This window comes from Homarus americanus, unplaced genomic scaffold (assembly GCF_018991925.1).
Source record: "Homarus americanus isolate GMGI-L3 unplaced genomic scaffold, GMGI_Hamer_2.0 scaffold54443, whole genome shotgun sequence".
Taxonomy (NCBI): Eukaryota; Metazoa; Arthropoda; class Malacostraca; order Decapoda; family Nephropidae; genus Homarus; species Homarus americanus.
This window is the reverse complement of record NW_024750852.1, coordinates 8,374,691-8,389,290: the sequence shown is the minus strand read 5'-3', so window position 1 is coordinate 8,389,290 and position 14,600 is coordinate 8,374,691. Positions and strand designations below refer to the sequence as shown.

General features: G+C 41.5%; 1 protein-coding gene across 3 annotated transcripts in view; it reads left to right on the top strand.

Annotated features, from left to right (window-relative positions):
- LOC121854251 (chaoptin-like) overlaps positions 1–14,600 on the top strand; it is a 50,460-nt gene that overhangs the window by 16,165 nt on the left and 19,695 nt on the right. For all 3 annotated transcript variants that reach the window (XM_042348786.1, XM_042348788.1, XM_042348787.1), the window contains one exon: positions 5,199–5,394. The gene's annotated coding sequence lies outside the window, so the exon portion shown is untranslated. The remainder of the gene's footprint in view (positions 1–5,198; positions 5,395–14,600) is intronic.

The window sequence follows — 14,600 nt, the reverse complement described above, 5'->3', positions numbered from 1 at the left end:
TACTCTGGTCCGTATGTGCACAGTACTCTTCTGTGTGTGTGTGTGAGGAGATCTATTTACAATGAAAAAACAGCGCTAATGTACATAGTAGTCATGTGTACATTGAGTAATGTGTACACAGAACTCTTGTGTACATAAATACCATGTGTTCACTGAGGCGTACATACACAAAGCTCACCCGCTAATAGACTCAATGAGTACAATTGCAGCCAAGTACACACACTGAGGCCGAGTGAGTAAAATTATTCTCACAGGGAATTTTAACACACACACACACGCACACGCACACACACACACACACACACACACACACACACACACACACACACACACACACACACACAGAGTGGTCTTGAAAACAACAAATGAGGATATAAATGTGTGTGGACTGAGTCGTGTGTTGAGCAATGTTATGAGTACACAGTGACCATTTGTTTAAAGAAGATATACACACACGCACACACACACACACACACACACACACACACACACACACACACACACATTCTGTGACGCAACACTCCTCGCTGGTTACTCTAACAAAGAACAAAATTATCTTAGTACTGGAAACACTTGTACCATATGTGTGTGTGTGTGTGTGTGTGTGTGTGTGTGCGTGTTAAAGTTTGTGCGTAAATAGAAACGTAGTGTACAGAGAAGCCATAATATATATATATATATACATAAAGCTTCACACACACACACACACACACGCACACGCACTAGAATCGAGTTAATATATATGTACACACAGAAGTCCTTTGTACACAAGAGGCGACACTCACACGTCTATTATTCCATGTATTGGTAGTGATGAAATGAACCACTCACTACCTTTACTACCACCACTACTACCACCACTACTGCATCCATTACTACCACCATTACTACCACCATTACTACTACCATCATTACTACTACCATCATTACTACTACCACCACTACTGCCACCATTACTACCACCATTACAACCACCATTACTACTACCATCATTACTACTACCATCATTACTACTACCACCACTACTACCACCACTACTGCCACCATTACTACCACCATTACTACCACCATTACTACCACCATTACTACTACCATCATTACTACTACCATCATTACTACTACCACCATTATTACTACCACCATTATTACTACCACCAATATTACTACCACCATTATTACTACCATCATTACTACTACCATCATTACTACTACCACCATTACTACCACCATTACCATCATTACTACTACCACCATTACTACCACCATTACCACCACCATTACTACTACCAACATTACTACCACCATTACTACTACCAACATTACTACTACTGCCATTACTACTACCACCATTACCACCGCCATTACTACTACCAACATTACTACCACCATTACTACTTTTTTTTAATAATGGCCTCCAGCCTCCCCCAATAGCCATTCCTTCGCCACCATTTTATTACCTTACTATTAAATATCTTAATACATAAGTAGCTACCACCATTACTACTACCAACATTACTACAACCACTACCTTTAATACTACCATTACTATCACCGTTACTATTACTACCACCACCGTTATTACTACCACCACCGTTATTACTACCACCACTACTGCCATCACCAACATTACCATCATCATCATCATCAATACTACTACCACTACAACAATTACTGCCATTACTACTACTACCACCACCCACTCCTTCTCTCCTCCCTCCCACCGGTAAAGTAAAACAAAATAACGCAACACAAAGTAAAGATTTTCCTTGCTAGAAACACTTCAAGATACAGACAGCTCAAATCAATTGTCTCCTCCAGTCTCTTGTGTTGTGCATGACATTTCCAACTCACAAATTAGCCAACAATGTTTTGGAAACTTGTGTCACAATTTTATACGGCTGCTTCCTCTTACCTGTTGATTCTTCTAAACTTAGTCTTTTGAGTTAATGTTTATATATATGTAACATTGAATCTATGAAAAACGTGTTACTTCCACGATCCATTTTGGAAACTTTGTATTGGTGAAATTTTCTGAGTTTGTACAGTGATTGATTATGAGATTCCGTGCTATCTTTATCAGTCTTGTTTCTTTTCTTCTTTTCCTTTCATTCTTCTGTTTTTCTCTTCCATTTGAGTTTTCTGATTTATTCTCTTTGTGTATCTTGCCTCTTTGTCTTTCGTCTTGTTTTTTTTTTGTCGTATCTCACTTCATTCGTCTTCTCGCTTAAGTTTTTTTTTATTTATTTATTCGGTGTTTCCTCCTTCACCTGCACCAACTCCGTCATGTCGAACACGGAGGAGGTAAAAAGTTATTAACATTTATCATAGGTGCACACACACACACACACACACACACGCGCGCGCACCCTATTGACCGCATCACGTCACACTGCTAAATGCCTGAGTATATTTACCTACTGCCCGAGTTTACCTGGTGATGAATGGGTCTCTCGCGTGACTTAAGACTGCTGTGCGATTCCGAGAATAAATTGACTTAATGTCCAACCTTCCTTCTTGCTTTGGCCCACTTTTGCATCCACATTTTATGCTGAGTATCTGATGCATTGTTGTGTTAGCATACCTGTCACCTTAGGGAATGTGTATGAAATCTATATGCCAATAAGTTGACCCTGTGATTATATATATTACTTAATTCATAGTTTGGAATGTTTATGAATCATCAAGGAAAATGTATCTAGTATTTATATGATAATAAGTTGACTCTGTGTATATATATATTGCATACCTGTTCCTGGAAGCGTTTAATGTACTGTATATCTCAGATGGTTAGCTAGCAGAGAGAAGTGTCATTCTTTACGATGTATGAGTATGTGTTAGGTCTTAATTATGCGGTGGGCAGTCGATGAGTCCTACAGCTGTGACTTGTAATGTTATACGAGGATACAGAAAGCAAAAAAGTTAATAGCTAGCGGGTGTGTGTGTGTGTGTGTGTGTGTTGACTGGTGAAGGAGTGTATATTGTCGTGGTGAAGTGTTGTAGTGACGTGTGTCTGTATATGTCTGGTTATGTGTCATGTCTTTTGCTCACTACACGCCATTATAGATTTGGTCATTCAGGCTGCTTCATGTTTATATAGTCACTTCAAAACAATATAGGTCTGGTCATGCAGGCTGCCTCATATCATCACTTCACACCAATATAGGGCAGGCCAAGCAGTCTGCGTCGGGTAGACACATTGCAGACCCTAACAACCTGACTGACCAGGTGACGAATAGCTTTGATCAAAGGCAAGGTTGAGGTCAAAGGGTGAGGGCAGCCACGAGCTCTCACTTCCCAAAGGGCCACTCCATCCGGGCTGTGGGGTAGAAAGTGTAGCAACGAATCTTTTGAAGTAGCTTACAGGTGTGTGTGTGTGTGTGTGTGTGTGTGTGTGTACAGGTCTTTTTCTCTCTCTCTCTCTTTCTCAAACACCTCTTACAATTCTTCATCCACACCCAACCAGGAGCTTTCACTTACAACTAATGTGATCATCAGTCTTACGGTGTTCACACTCTCAGGAGCCGGAATGTACTGCAGAACAAAAACACAACACTTGAATGATGACGCTGAAAAGGCTTCTGGCCAACGCAATCCATTACCCCCCCCCTCCCCCTTACCCTCCTTCCTCCCTATCGCCCGCTTGTTGGATCTGCAAGACATGAAATAGGACTGCAGAAGGCGTGGTTGACTGAGTGGTTCTTTGGTTACTCTTTGTGTGGATTAGCTAGGATTAAATTTAGTTTTTCATGTGTTAAGATGTTGAGTGTTGCCTTTGGTGTGTTGATCTAGGTGTTGTTTTTGTTGTGTTGTTGTTACTGTTGTTTCTTTGTCTTGTCTTTCGTACTACTTTCTCATCTTCTTTCTTTTTTATTTATTTTTTTCTATTTCTCCTCCTCCAGTTATCTTCTTTCTGTCTTTATGTTTTTTCCTCCTCTTTATTCTTCTTTATCTTCATCTTCTTTCATTCTCTGCTTTCCTCTTCAACTTCCTCTTCCTTATCTTCATCTTCTTTCATTCTTTGATTTTTCTTTCTTCTCCTCCTTTATCTATCTTCTTTCTTTTCTTCCTTCTCTTTAGTGTTTATTTTCTTTCATTTCTTCTTCTTCTTCCCTCTTTCCTTCCTCTTTCCATTCTATTCTACGTAGAGAGAGAGAGAGAGAGAGGAAACAGGTGTTAGATAACTTGCTAAACGTCTCCCTCTCTTCCAGGATTCGAACCCAGGCCCTCGGGGTGGTGACTGTAGCTCGAGCACGTCCCGATAAAGCTATAAAACTGTAATGATAGTATTGTCGAAATTTAGGGGTGCCTTGGGTGTGGTTCCTTCTCCTCCTCCTTCTCCTCCTTATAGTCCTTCTCCTCCTCATTGTCCTCCTCCTCTTACTTCTCCTTCTCTGACTCCTTCTCTTACTCCTACTCCTTTTCCTCCTTTTACTCATCCTCCTATTCCTTCTCCTCATCCTCCTACTCCTCCTCTTACTCATCCTCCAACTCCTCCTCCTCAGCCTTTTACTCCGCCTCTTTCTCTCCTCCTTTTTTCTTCCTTTTCCCCTTCCATCTCCTCTTGTCCATCTCTTCTGCGTTTCTTCATCTTCATCTTTTCTTCCTGTTCGTCCTCCTCACCTTTTCTTATTTCTCTCTCTCTTCATTATCTTCCTTCAAGTATCTTCTTGTCCTCCTCCATTCCTTCAGGTTATTTTCCTCCTTAATTCTGTTCAGCTATTGATTACCCCCTTACCAGCCCTCCCCCCTACTCCTAACGAGCCCTTTCCTCCTCCTCTCTTTCCTCTCCCTACTCCTTCTCTCCCCTCCTCTGCACCTCCTCCCTCTTCTCCTCCTCCCTCTTCTCTCCCCCCCTTCCTCTTCTCTCCTCCTCTTCCTTCTTATCTCCTCCTCCTCCCTCTCCTCGCCTGCCTCCCCACACCTGAAGGTCGCGGAGGAGGAGCCGGCGACGACAGCGGAAGAGGGTCATTATGGCTATGACCTTAGTTGACCCCTGTCACCTCTGTCAGTAGCTCGTTCTCCCCTCGTCTCTGACTCTATCCTATCCTATCCTAATTTAATCTTACCTAACCATCCCCAGGTTGTGTTAGGATGGTTTACCTTCAAGTGCAATAAGCTAGGGTGCCTAATTTTCAGGTGGTGTTAATATACTCATATCCAAAGCTGTTTCTTGACACTAGTTTCTCTTAATGTTGCAGTGTGAGTTGTGGGGTATAGACCAGCACCTACAACGCCCTCGTCAGGTAGCGCCTAGACACTCTTCTCACTAGTTCACCTGATCGTCTGTGGAGGCGAACACACAGACGTGGAAGATATCTCATGCCTCCGGATCTTATCGACCTGGCTCCGTCAGGTGCCTGGTAATCCCAGCTCTAACCCACCTGGTAGTTGTGGGTAAGTGCCATCCCCTTTATACTCAACCCATTTAATCAACCAATCTGATACCAACCACCAAATACAGTGTCTTTCTTTAACCCATCACAAGAAAACAAACTATATAGTATCCTTGTGTTTTCTTCTTTTAGTTTTATAATTTATTCTCGACGAAATAAGTTACTCTTCTCAACCAATACGTGTACGGCTGTCTATAAATAATCGCGTGACTCAGTAGTACACGAGATTACATATCGAACCCCACAAATATCGCGATCGACTCCGCCTAGTACTGTGCCCCTCTGTACTGTGCCCCTCTGTACTGTGCCCCTCTGTACTGTGCCCCTCTGTACTGTGCCCCTCTATACTGTGCATGTCCCCCAAATAAAAGAAATCCCATTGGCTGTTTTATAAATTGATGATTGAAATCCATTTAGTTTATGTGTACACCTGGTGATTGGAATTCCCATTTACCTGCTCCTAGTCATTCATCCTTGCTGGAGGGAAGGGGAGGGACCACTTGGCGTCTCTGTTAATTACGTTAGGTTTGGCATGGTGGCTGCTGACCCGACCTGACCTAACCTAACCTAACCTTGTACAGGCTATCACACACACACTACAACAGTCTGGCTTCTGGGTCACTGGAAGAAGACTGACTGACTCATGTAAGCGGTGGAGGAGAAGAGTGAAAGACCCGAGACACTAATGGATCAAGCTTGTCCTCTTCCCCCACCTCATGTACCTGCCTTAATTATATATCTTACCTGGGGCTTCTCGCGGTGGACGATAACTCGACTTAATTCTTGAAGTGTATTTTAAGTGATGAGAGATATTTTCGAATTATTTTTTGTGGCTTTGTGTATTTTTATATAATTGTATATTGCTTTTTCATTAGAGTTTGATAGATATTTAATGTTGTTTAAGAACTCTGTAGGATTAAAGAGTAAACAATGACACACTGCGTTATCAGATTTGTCCAAGAAAAGTATACGTGTACATGCGATATAAACAAATCCACTTTAACTAGGACACGCACACATGCACATATACGCACATAATCACACACGCAAAAACACACGCATACTTCTCAGCTTACACGTTGATAACTACTGTGCCCCCCCCCCTCATAACTCCACCCCCCCCCCACTCCCCCGACATTCTCAGTAAACACATAATATAACGCATCTTGTTAATGAACGTTGCAATATGATCTGGCAAATTACAGAGGACGAGATGCATGTAAGATGGTGTGGTAATATTTAATTGAATACATCTGGAGGAATACTACAGATATAGTGTGTGTGTGTGTGTGTGTGTGTGTGTGTGTGTGTGTGTGTGTGCGCGTAGAAACTCTTGTATGCATCCTTAATATGTAAGAGTTTGTGCACCTGTATTTTCTCTCACGCGCACACACACACACCTACCTTAAGTAATCACAGGGGAAGGGGAAGCGAAATCACGAAACGCCAAATGAAGAGACGAACGGTGAATGGTCTACCTGTAGCAGTCAATTAAGACAGGTCTCCTCAGGTCGTCAGCGAACCCAGCACAAGGCGAGTCACGCGTCCTGGCCTCACCTCATTTCTCAAGGGTGGAGATATTGACAGAGGAGATACAGAGAGATAGACAGATTGACAGAGAAGGAGAGACATGTAGGTAGACAGATAGGGAGGAAGAGACAGATAGATATTGGGTTGAGATGAAGTAACAGACTGAGAAGGAAAGATAGACAGACATAGAGTCAGACATTCAGATACATTGACACATTAAGACAAAAGAATAAAGCACAGACAAAGAGATTGAGAAGGAAAGATAGATGTCGAGAGAGAGAGAGAGAGAGAGAGAGAGAGAGAGAGATGTAGAAAGGGACAGAAAAGGTAGATGGGTAGAGAAGGAAAGAAAGTCATATGTCACTGTCTTTATTCCACTATGTCTGTCTATCTCCTCTCCCTCTATTTCCCTGTCTGGTTGTCTTTCTTTCCTTCTCTACCCATCTACCTTTTCTGTCCCTTTCTACATCTCTCTCTCTCTCTCTCTCCTTATGTCTCGGTATTTTTTCTTCCTGTCTATCTTCAGTAAAAAAAAAGGGAAGAAAGTGAAAACAATATAGTATTTTTCTTCCCATCTTCAGAACATTCAGACTCTCTCCAGTAACTCTAAAGGAATTCTACATGTAGTATCTTCAGGTGTAATTCAACAAAGCCGTGATCCAGACTCCAGTGTAACACCGCCTGGAATGTAGCTGGAATGAACCTGGAATTGGTTTTAGAGGTCGGTGTCTCCTCATTGGCATACTGAGGTTGGGGTCAAGCGTGTCGTGTTATCTCGTCCTCCTCCACGTGTTGACCAGAGGCTGTAGGGAGGCGGTGGTGGACACAGGCGCCACTAAGGTCCTCCTCCGCCTGACGTTACAACACCATATTAGTGAGTCTAGTGCCCATTAGGGAGTCATTATCTGTTGGCTGTGAGGCGTGCAGGTTGTGTTCGCGCAGGTTGTGGTTCGCGCAGGTTGTGGGTCGCGCAGGTTGTGGGTCGTGCAGGTTGTGAGGCGTGCTGGCAAGTGAGACCTGCTGGGCGTGCAGGCTGTAAGGAATATACCTCATAAGGTTTATAAAACATAAAACAAGCAGACCATGAGACGGTGCTGGTTGAGTGACGTGCAGGTCGTAAGACATGCATGCAGGTCATGAGATTTGCAGGTCGAGATACATTGAAGAAGTGGGATTAACACTTCATAGTAATGCTAAACAAACACTTTTTTAGTAGAATGGAAAGATGAGGAAAAAACAACAGTCAAAAGCTGCAGTTTATTATACAGTAATTCTTTGTGTTTGTGGTACAGGATATCCTCCATCTGGCAGCGAAGCCTTGAGACAAGTGACGACTGTCTTCAGTACCTGTGAGCAACACACGATAAGGGAGACTGACTTTCTGTTATTCTAATAATAAATTCTTGTCAACCATAAACATTCTATTTGTTCCATTTCGTCGCAACAATTTATCGTCGGTGTTCCTCTGTGATGTTAGTGTCTGTCCAACACGTTTAAATGTTCTGTTCTAAAGACCAACAGTGACTCCGTGATTACTGAGTGTTCACAGTTGCTGGTGGATACAAGTTTATTGTCTGTAAGTGTTATTTCAGCGGCCTTTATACTCAGAATGAAATAACAGGGCTATACGTGGCCTCCCTTCCCGCAGAGTTTTATCTACAGAACACTGGCGTTCCCCTACTAACATGTGTTCCCCTTGCAATCGTCAGCAAATAATAACCAGCTTTATTGGCACATATAAAACACACACACATTATATATATATATATATATATATATATATATATATATATATATATATATATATATATATATATATATATATATATATATATATATCACTCTCACGTTTACTCCCGCCTCTCTCTTCTCCTTCTCACGCTTCCCTTCTCACCCCCTCTTCTACCCCCCTCTCCCATACCCACGGTAGAGGCCAGAGATGGAATAATTACCTGCCCCGCTAATTTTACGAGAGAAGTGAACGGCCGCAGATTCTCCCAAAAAGATTCGTTCAGTAAAAATTTCCCTCCAACTGGGGATCTGAGAACGTCTCGAAGAACGACATAGACTTGGATTGGAATAGTCGATAGTATTTTACTGGGTGTACTTCTGCCTCTGGTTGGGGTCAGCCTATTAGACGCGTTCTCACTTATCTCCTATTAAGGGATAACATTAGTGATCGAATACTTGGAAGTACGACCTCGGTCTTATATTCAGTATGTCACGTCTCTTTACTATCACCACCTGGCGTTTCATATTTCCGGCAGAATATTACCTTGTGTGTGTGTGTGTGTGTGTGTGTGTGTGTGTGTCACTAAGTCTGTAGTAAGCTAATGTGATCTTCGATTATTAGGTGTTATAGTCACTTAAAGGAAGACTTGTTAGAAAGAACACTATAGGCATAGATGCAAGTACAGGTACGAGTATAAATCCAAGTACAAATGTAAATACAAGTCCAAGTACAGGTACAGTTACAGGTAAATGTATAGGTACAAGTAAAACCACAATACATCAACAATATTCAGAATCAATAAAATAGCATAATTATTCTACATTATCCTATAGACATATTCAGCCACGTCATTAATTAACAAGAACCTCAACGCTAATTTATTATCTCGTAAGACAAAGACTAAAGTCATCTCTTACCTCTGTTATCTACTAAATCGTCACTTATAAAACAATAACATTTTAATCAGTAATTTGCATGACAGTTTCCACATAAGAAGTTCAGTCGTTTTCTTTTACAACGGAAACTGATTCATCATATCTCGGTGTATATATATATATATATATATATATATATATATAGTATATATATCATGTATTTCTGAGATAAGGTTTTAGTAGACTAGAACACCTTGTGAGATAATGAATGCTACCGAGCCCTTGCATGATTAAGGTTGCAGGTGTATTGTCATATATTATTTCTCTCCTACTGTATGTGATTGAAGGGTGATTACTGATGAGCTGTATAAGGTATAAGGGAATCTCTCTCTCTCTCTCTCTCTCTCCCTTTCCGTGTGTGTGTGTGTGTGTCTATATCTGCCTGTGTGTCTGTGTCTGTCTGTCTTTCTTTCTGTCTGTCTATTCATGCACTTAAAATTTCTCCCAAACCGAGTGACCGGTTGTGACGAAATTTTACACATTACATTGAACACTGACCGTACAAGATATGACATAATTCTGGAGGATGTGGATCAATAGACGAGGTCACAGGTCAAGGTCAAAGTTCAAGAGGAGAGGAGTGTCTAGTGGTCAGAGGAGGACGAAGAGGCGTACCCTATGTGAACACTTTTATTTACTGATAACACAGCCCTCAACACTCCTCTCTGAATGAAGGACTTTGTAGTAGGAAGGGAGGAGGGATTATGGAGTGGAGGGTAGGGGAGTAAGTGGTTGGGGGGGGACAAGATGAAGGAGTATTGGAGTAAGAGTTGAGGGGGGGGCAGGAGAAGGAGGGGAGTGGGAGAGGAAGGAGGAGGGGGAAGAGTGTGTGAGTAGGGAAGGATGATAGAGGAAGAAAGGGTGTATAAGTAAGAGGTGAGAAGGAAAAGAGAAGGGAGGTGTGGGAGCAAAAAGCAAGGAAAGGGGAGGAAGGATGCGAGAATGGGAGGATAGAAGTGGGCGTTGAAGTAGGAGGTAAGGGGAAGGAGGATGAGCAGGAGAAAGAAAAGAAGGAGGAGAAGGACATGGAGGGGACAAGGAAGAAGAGAAGGAGAAGTCGAAGGAGGAGGAGGAGGAAGAAGAGGAGGAGGAGGAGGAGGAGGAGGAGGAGGAGGAGGATAATGAAGTGGGAGAGATCGAGGGGGAAGGGGTCTTTCCGGCCACTAATGAAGAGAAGCGGCACTTTACCTTCCCTACCCGTCTCTCTTTACCTGTACTCACCAGTTCGATTCTATTAGTTTCCACTGATATTCTGGTCACTAAGAGAGGGAAGGTGGGGCGGGGTATCTCTCTCTCTCTCTCTCTGTCAATTCATTTCGTCAAACAACACTGACTATTTTTTTTGTGTACGTAATTAATATATGTATGTGATGCTTACTATTACAAGGAATACACACACACCCACACACACCCACACACACACATGAATATATGTCAAACAGCATCAGAATTTAATAATTATCCCAAATTATAAACATTCACCGGACAACTGAACAATATAAACAGTTTCATTTTCGAGTTTAGTGAACATTATTAACATTCCAAAAATAGCACCCCCCCACCCATCTCCCCATCACCCCACCCCACCCCACCCCACCCACCACTCCCACCCCACCACCCCACCCACCACACCCACCCCACCCAACACCCACCCCACCCCACCTACCAAACACCACCCCACCCACCACCCCACTCCACCACCCCACCCACACATCACCCCACCCACACACAAACAAAATAAACCTAGCTACACGAATATTCCAAATTCCCGTAAAATAATTTATTATTTAGACATTAATGGTTGTTACCACCCAACTACTGCTACAAATTACCCCCCACCTGATACTAATCGTCCCTACACACGAGCCTTTGCGTGTCTGGTTACACTGACGACACCAATCACCGCCATCCTTAACGTGTTTATATGGACGGGAATAAGGAGACACAAAGCTAATTACATCAATTTACGGACTCATTAATAACTCACCTCTGTCTTGGGTATTGGTGTACCTGTGAGTAATGATGTACCTAAACACAGTAATTAACACTCATAAGACGTGATGTATGTATCATTAGGACAAACACAGGGTAAATATAGGACATATATATACGATAAATAGACATAGATTTTTATATACGAAAACATACACCAAGTTCATCTATTAGAGTTGATATAATGTTAATACGAATGATTAATTAACACATATAACAGGTGACTAATATAAGATATATCAGTGTAGAGAAACAAAGGGGATATATATATATATATATATATATGACTAGTATATGTCGTATATATTCTCTCAAGAGTCAATGTAGGATTATTTTCACTTGTAGTTCATTATATATTTGACAAAGACAAGAACTGAGGTATGATAAATGAATCATATATAAGATTATAAAATATATTGGTAAAGAAAAAACCCGAGAATATATGATATACTTGAGTGTGTCTATTGGTCAGTGTATAAAATTTCCTTTATGTCCGACCCTTAGAGTGATGTAGGGGAGGAAAAGAGGGAGGGAGGGAGGGAGGGAGGGAGGGAATGATGAAGGAGGAGAAGGAAAAGAGGGGCGAGAGAGGTAGGGAGAAAGGGAGGGAGAGAGGGAAGGAGGATGGACAGGAAGTAGGGAAGGGGTAAGAGGCGAATTAGCAAGCCTGAAGTGCTCTCTATAGTACAGGTACACTACACTATGTGGGATAATGAGACAAATAGCATTAATTTACCTTGTTAGCTTCACCTGTCGGGACGCTCTTATGTTGTATCAAGGTAACTATTACTACCTCTAGACTGCTCTACTTGGGGGGGGATTATGAGAGGTGTAGAGGAGTGCTATACTGTATAGGGTAGACTGCTATACAATGGAACAAAATAATATACTAAATAGAGCTAATGATAGAATTGTTATATGATTATTGGGTTAATATAGATAGGCTATATGAGGTAGAGAAGATTATAAGCTCATTATATAGACCTAGAAAAAGCTCTATTTCATTATAGTGCTATACATTACAATACGTTACTCTCCTATACAATGATATATACTATTCATAACGATGATATACAGTACTATATATGATATTATATAGAAGCTATGGATATCTATATAAAAACGAGCTATACAAAAATACGAATAATAAAGAAAAATAATTAATGATCACGTGACATAAACAAAAAAAAATTAAATAGAGCAAAGAAATAAGAAGACTTTACATGGGTTAAGTTCCTTGATACACCTGTCATTTTAGTGTGCCCTGTAGTGTGGGATGAGGCTAATTAACACCTGTCTACAGCGCCATATAGAGGGATATAAAAAATAAGAGGGGAGAGTTTGAGGGGTAATGGGGAGAGGGAGAGGGAAAGAGGAGAGGTGGGGAGGGGAGGGGAGAGGAAATTACAGCTTAAGTTGGCTTTGAATATGCTGGGGGCCGTCCAGGGTGGGGGGGGGGAGGAACCATTCAGACAAAGGCGTTGATTGGCTATCCTACATTAGTTTCAACGCCCAAAGTAGCGTTAATTGGTTGTCTATTGCTGTTTTAATGCCCAGAAAGGCGTTGAGAGATTGTTCCACGCGCGTTGAAATGTATCTATGTTGAGGAGCTATTGAGGTAGTGGTTGAGGTAAATTGTGCAAGACTTTCTCGTAGGAGGACAGACAGAGGCTACACGCTTAACGTAGATTGTCACAGTGGGTAGAGGACTAGTTTCTAGAGGCATGTTATGTAGGTACTTTTACTCTTATGATGGATACACAAACATACACACAGAGACAACCAGACACACACATTCACAGACAGACACACACACACACACATTCACAGACACACACACACACACACACACACACACACACACACACACAGACGAACCTATATTACACGTGATTGAGACTACTGTAAACACGACTTGCTCCTCGTTAACACAGTTTGGTGCAACTATGAAACAGCCAGGAAGACCTAAAACCTAACTTGAGTCGCCAGAGGTAAGGAATAACCTCAAGAAGTCATGCGGTAAAAGGTATTTATAATGTGGCCTTTTTTTATACCAGCGATAAACTCCGTCTTGACCGGAAGTTTGCAGTACAATGTGGTCACTGGCATCCGGGAGTGACGGTCACCCCCTCGTGTAGTGTGACCGTCCCACGCTACAAGCAACATATTATTTCCTTTTTTTACATAATGGACAGTGTGTGTGTGTGCAGACGAGATTATACTGGATAAAATCTCAGCAAATAATACCCCAGTGGACAAAATTCACACCATTAACAAGATAAACTGTAAATTCACTGTTCGGTCGCCTCATAATTTGCAACTCGAGGCATCCCTAGTCCACCCAGCTGTGAATGGGTACCTAACATTAATAGTGAAGAATTGAAGGTGGTAGAGTTACAGTAAGTTAGGTATGATTACATTTGGTAGTGTAATATTACCTTGGTTATAGAAAACGGTGAATGGAAGAGATATTAAATCCGACCGTATCCACCAATCCAACCGTATCCTCCTATCCACCAGTTCATCATCCGCACAAAATATAGTTTCCCCTTAATAACTATAGCTTTCGTATTTAGCTTTGCATCATGAACATCTACAGCAAGATAAATAATTAGTCCTCCTCAGCTTCATTAACCTAAATTAAGTTAACCATTATCACTGAGAAATTCTACCTGCGCCTAATTATCACCAACATTATATTGATTAGATGTTTATATTTGCACTTTACAGGTGAATTAGTACAGTTTCCACGTGTTATTTGCTGTGAATGTGTATTAATCTACCTGTGAATTGACCTGAGTATGAGTTCCTGTGCTGATGAGCTTGACAGACAGACAGAGAGACAGATAGACAGACCATGACCCACATAACAGCACACGCTACACACCCTTTGTTCTCTATGATATTCTAAGTCGAAACTATAAAAAAAACGGGGAATTGAATTTCTAGGAAAGTAAAATTCACAAACTTCTAAAAACAACAACAACAAACACATCTGAGAGAATTATATAACTTTGA